The following is a 6116-nucleotide window of genomic DNA, read 5'->3' on the forward strand; positions in this document are numbered from 1 at the left end:
AGCCGCAAAAACTGTGGCTCGGATGCGGACCGAAACAACGGTCGTGTGCATGAGGCCTAAAAAGGGAACCCACTATACAGTTTGACATATTCAATACGATTCTGGATGTTAATAAGTTTGTACGCAACTTGACGGTCTCCAGACATTGCCATGATGTTCCTGCGACTGCTGATCTCCCGCTGACAGAAGTGAATGCACATGAAGGAAATATATACAAGGACTTTATGTTCAATGAACAACTGTCCTTGTGCTGTCTTGCGGGACTTGAGCAGGAGCAAGGAACTCGTGAACTGGCCAATGAAGGCAAAAAATTGCAAACACGTAATCCCCATTTTTATCCCATTATGTCTCGCACCACCAGTATGGATCCATTTCAGGAGGTGTTAGAAAAGGAGTTGAGGAGATTACATAAAGAGACCAATGAGGTCAGAACTCAAGATAACTTAACCCGTTGTCAGAATTGCAAGCCTCTAAGGAGATTGTAATTAAGATGGCGGACAAGGGGGGGGCAGTGGTGGTCTTGGACAGGGACATGTATAATAATCAAATGTTTGATATGTTGTCTGATGCATCCACGTACAAAAAACTAGCAAAAGACCCTTTGATGGATTTTAGGAAACAATACTTAATGTTATTACAGAGGGGCCAAAGTACGGATGCAGAATATAGGTATCTGTGCGTGGATGCACCGGTGACACCAATAATGCATGCCTTGCCCAAGGTCCACAAGCAGATCCACCCTCCCCCCTTGCGGCCAATAGTATCAGGGATAGGGTCCCTAACAGAGCGCCTGGGCAATTGGTTGGACAACATTTTACAGCTAATGGTCAGGCGTGTTCCGGGGTTTCTAAGGGATACAGCAGATGTCCTAAGAGCTATATACAATCTAAAATGGCAGACGGAATATAAATGGGTCACGGTGGACGTTGTGGCCTTATACCCGTCTATTCCCCGCAGGGTTGCTTTGCTGGCTATGGAGTTCCATCTACCTAAATATACAAGACATAATGATGACTTCATTGATTATGTGTGTGAAATTGCAGAATTCCTATTGGATCATAACTACTTCATGTTTGATGATAGATATTATCTCCAGATACGTGGAGTGTCAATGGGGGCGAGGTTCTCGCCCTCATTGGCAAATTTAACAACGGCCTATTGGGAGGAGAAATACATTTACAGCCCAAATAATCCCTTTGGCTCTGGATTGGTCTGGTACAGCAGATACATCGATGACCTTCTCCTCATATGGGCGGGCGATGTGTCTGCCGTGCCGGACCTCCAGGGTTATTTGAATGACAATGAATACAATCTACGCTTTAACGTGTAATATGGAGAGTACAAACATTAACCTCTTAAGGACATAGGGCGTACAGGTACGCCCTTGTGCCCTGGTACTTAAGGACACAGGGCGTACATGTACGCCCTGTGTATTTTCGATCACCGCCGCGCGGCGGGCGGTGATCGGAACCCCGTGCCTGCTCAAATCATTGAGCAGGCACTTGGGGCAAATGCGCCGGGGGGGTCCTGTGACCCCCCCATGTATGCGATCGCAGAAAACCGCAGGTCAATTCAGACCTGCGGTTTTCTGCGTTTCCCGGTTGTTCGGGTCTCTGAAGACCCGATAACCCGGAACAGGATGGTGATGGTGGTGTGATTTCACCCCACCAATCACCATCCAGCGATCCTGAGTGGTGATGGTGACATCACCACTCAGGATCGCTTTCTGATTGGTCTGTGGGCGGTCCGGCGCCAAATTCAAAAGAGGCAGGCGCTCCTCTCCTCCTCCTTTTGTGTTCCGGAGCCGGAGGAGAGAGGAGCTGCCTGCACGTGTGTCCACCATCGCTGCCAGCACCCCCAGGACCCGATCTGTGCCCCCAGGACCCGATCTGTGCCCCAGCACCCCCCATCAGGTACATAGGGACAGCATAGGGAAAGTTTGGTTTAGGCAGGGAAAAAAAAAGGGAAAGTTAGTTTCTGAACTTTTCTTACTTTGATTGCATCACCCTAAGTTAGGGTGTCTGGGGTCCACAGCACAGCTGTGTGACCCTAGACCCCCCAGGGGTGCTGCCACTTGCCCGCCCCTCCACCCCCTGCCCCCCCCCCACCTTTTTTTGGGGTGCATTTTTTTTATTTTTTTTTTGTGTACGCTGATTGTGGCCGGCACTTAGTGTCCGGCCACTGTTAGCGCATCGCACACCCCACCGCTGATCAACTTCGGACGGTTGATCAGCGGTTTTGATTTTTTTTCCCCACATTTTTTGGCCTTTTTATAGTTAGTTTATTTTATTTTTTTTCTGTTAGTTTTAGGGTGAGTTTGTGAACACCCGTGCCCCCACACACACGAACACAAAATAAAGAGTTACATACACGCACATATACACGCAGACACACACTCTCCTATGGCCCGCCGGACGTTCTCGGCCGAGGAGGCATACGCCCAGCTTGCCTCCGACTCCGAGAGTCCCAGTGAGGATGAGGATGACCCCACATTCCTGTTGTCATCCGCATCCTCCTCATCATCTAGCGATGATGATGAGCCCCCAAGGCGGCGGAGACGCCGCCAGGCGGAGCAAGGGGACCGCCATGTTAGGGACCCTGTGGCCCACACTAGTACGAGCAGCTCTGGGGCTCGTACTGGTTTCCCGGCCCACCAGTTAAATCCACCGGAGCCCCCCTGCCGGTGAACTTGTCTGGTGTAGCCCAGAGCGATACGAGCCCGTGATTCCTGATTTTGTAGGCCAATCAGGAATCCAGATTTCCACAGTGGGCTACACTGAATATGACTTTTTTTGTCATTTTTTCAGTGACCCACCTGGTAAATCTGATGGTGGAGCAGACGAATCTGTACGCCCAACAGTTCGTCGCTCAACACCCGGGCTCCTTTTTGGCCAGGCCCGGTGGCTGGACGCCGGTCAGTGCAGCCGAAATGAGGATATTTTGGGGCCTCGTGCTGCATATGGGCCTGGTCAAAAAAAACAGTGTCAGGCATTACTGGAGTGGGGACGTCCTATACCAGGCCCCACTTTACAGTACAGCCATGACACGCTCCCGGTTTGAGGCCGTCCGGAAATGTCTGCATTATTCCGATAATGCAGCATGTCCCCCCCGAGGTGATCCTGCCCATGACCGTCTGTATAAGATACGGCCGGTCATCGATCACTTTGGGGCCAAATTCAAGGGAGGCCTATGTACCTGGAAGGGAGGTCGCGGTTGATGAGTCTCTCATTGCGTTCAAGGGGAGACTCATTTTCGCCAGTATGTGCCCTCCAAGCGGGCGAGGTATGGCGTGAAGCTATACAAAATTTGTGAGAGTACCTCAGGTACACTTACAAATTTCGTGTGTACGAGGGGCGAGATTCCCGGATTCAACCCCCAGAATGTCCCCCCACTCTGGGTGTTACCGGGAACTTGTGTGGGGACCTTATGTACCCACTGCTGGATAAGGGTTACCACCTTTACGTGGATAACTTTTATACCAGTATCCCCTGTTCCAGTCCCTTGCCGCCAGATCCACGTCCGCTTGTGGGACCGTGCGGAAAAAATCAACGCGGCCTCCCTGCCCACCCCCTCCAGGTACCTATCCCCAGGGGTGAGACCCGTGCCCTTACACTGGAAACCTGTTGCTGGTCAGGTATAAGGGACAAGAGGGATGTCCTTATGCTGTCCACAATTCATGGTAAACGGCAATCACCCCTGTCCCTGTGCGAGGTACCGCGGCAACGGTCCTCAAGCCCGATTGTATCGTCGCCTACAATCGGTATATGGGAGGAGTTGATCTCTCGGATCAAGTCCTCAAGCCATATAATGCCATGCGCAAAACCCGGGCATGGTACAAAAAAGTTGCGGTCTACTTGGTACAGGTTGCCATGTACAACTCTTTTGTACTATCCCGAAGCGCTGGCAGCACAGGGACATTCCTCCAGTTCTATGAGGCAGTCCTCAAGGCCCTGATCTTTTCGGACCGGGAAAGACCAGGCCGGAGTACCTCGGGAACTGTAGGTGCCCGGATCGTCCCTGGCCAACACTTTCCAGGTGTGGTCCCCCATACTGGAAAGAAGGGACGAACCCCAAAAAAGTGCAGAGTGTGTCGCAGGAGGGGGATACGGAAGGACACGACTACTCAGTGCGACACGTGCCCCGATCATCCGGGCCTCTGCATTGACGGTTGCTTCAGGGAGTATCACACTTCCATGGAGTACTAAATTTATATCCCAATTTAGCACTGACATCGGATAAAAAAAAATGGTTCTCAGACCTGAGACACACAAATAAACTAAAATAATTTATTAAAAGTAGACATATTAGGTATCGCCGCGTCGGTAATAATCTCCTCTTTAAAACTACCCCATGACCAACCCCCCAGATTAACACGGTCAAGAAAAAAAAAAAAAAAAGTGCAAAAAAAGTTTTTTTTTTGTCACCTTACATAATAAAAAGTTTAATAGCAAGCGATCAAAAAGTCATATAGCCCCCAAAATAGTGCCAATAAAACCGTCTGCTCATCCCGCAAAAAATGAGCCCCCACATGAGATAATTGGATAAAAAAAAAAAATAAAATGACCCTTAGACTTTAGAGATACCCAAAAAAAAGATTTGTATCAAAAAAGATAATATAGTCAAAAACCTAAATAATTGTAAAAAAAAAGTAGACTTATTAGGTATTGCCGCGTCCGTAAGAATCTCCTCTATAGAAATATCCCATTACCTAACCCCCCAGATTAACACGGTTAAAAAATAAAAATAAAAAACGGTGCCAAAACCGCTATTTTTGGCACTTTTCCATTTCAATCCGTTTTTTCCGGTAACAAAACAAGGGTTAACAACCAAACAAAACATAATATTTATTACCCTGATACTGCAGTTTACAGAAACACCACATTTGTGGTCGTAAACTGCTGTATCAGTAAAAGGCAGGGCGCAAAAGGAAAGGACTGACATGGTTTCTGGAAGGCCGATTTTGATGGCCTTTTTATTGACACCATGTCCTTTGAAGCCCCCCTGATGCACTCTAGAGTAAAAACTCCCCAAAACTGACCCCATCTAAGAAACTACACCCCTCAAGGTATTCAAAACTGATTATACAAACTTTATTAACCCTTTAGGTGTTCCTCAACAGTTAATGGCAAATGGAGATGAAATTTCAGAATTTAAATTTTTGGTAACCTTGCCTCACAAAAATGTAATATAGAGCAACCAAAAATCATATTTACCCTAAAAATAGTCCCCAAAAAAATGCCACCTTATCCCGTAGTTTCCAAAATGGGTCACTTTTTAGGGAGTTTCTACTCCAGGGGTGCATCAGAGGGGTTGAAACAGGACACGGTGTAAATAAACCGGTCCATAAAAATCAGCCCTCCAAAAACCAAACGGCGCACCTTCACTCTACGCCCCGCTGTGTGGCCGTACATTAGTTTACGGCCACATATTGGGTGTTTCTGTAAACGGCAGAGTCAGGGCAATAAAGATACAGTCTTGTTGGCTGTTAACCCTTGCTTTGTTAGTGGAAAAAATGGGTTAAAATGGAAAATAAGGCAAAAAAATGAAATTTTCAAATTTCATCCCCATTTGCCAATAACTCTTGTGCAACACCTAAAGGGTTAACGACGTATGTTAAAATCAGTTTTGAATACCTTGAGGGGTGTAGTTTCTTAGATGGGGTCACTTTTAGGGAGTTTCTACTCTAGGGGGGCATCAGGGGGCTTCAAATGGGACATGGTGTAAATAAACCAGTCCATAAAAATCAGCCCTCCAAAAACCAAACGGCGCACCTTTCACTCTACGCCCCGCTATGTGGCCGTACAGTAGTTTAACGGCCACATATTGGGTGTTTCTGGAAACGGCAGAGTCAGGGCAATAAAGATACAGTCTTGTTTGGCTGTTAACTGTTGCTTTGTTAGTGAAAAAATGGGTTAAAATGGAAAATTAGACAAAAAAAATGAAATTCTCAAATTTCATCCCCATTTGCCAATAACTCTTGTGCAACACCTAAAGGTTAACGACGTATGTAAAATCAGTTTTGAATACCTTGAGGGTGTAGTTTCTTAGATCGGGTCATTTTTGGGTGGTTTCTATTATGTAAGCCTCGCAAAGTGACTTCAGACCTGAACTGGTCC

The sequence above is a fragment of the Bufo bufo genome, chromosome 4 (genome assembly GCF_905171765.1).
Source record: "Bufo bufo chromosome 4, aBufBuf1.1, whole genome shotgun sequence".
NCBI lineage: Eukaryota > Metazoa > Chordata > Amphibia > Anura > Bufonidae > Bufo > Bufo bufo.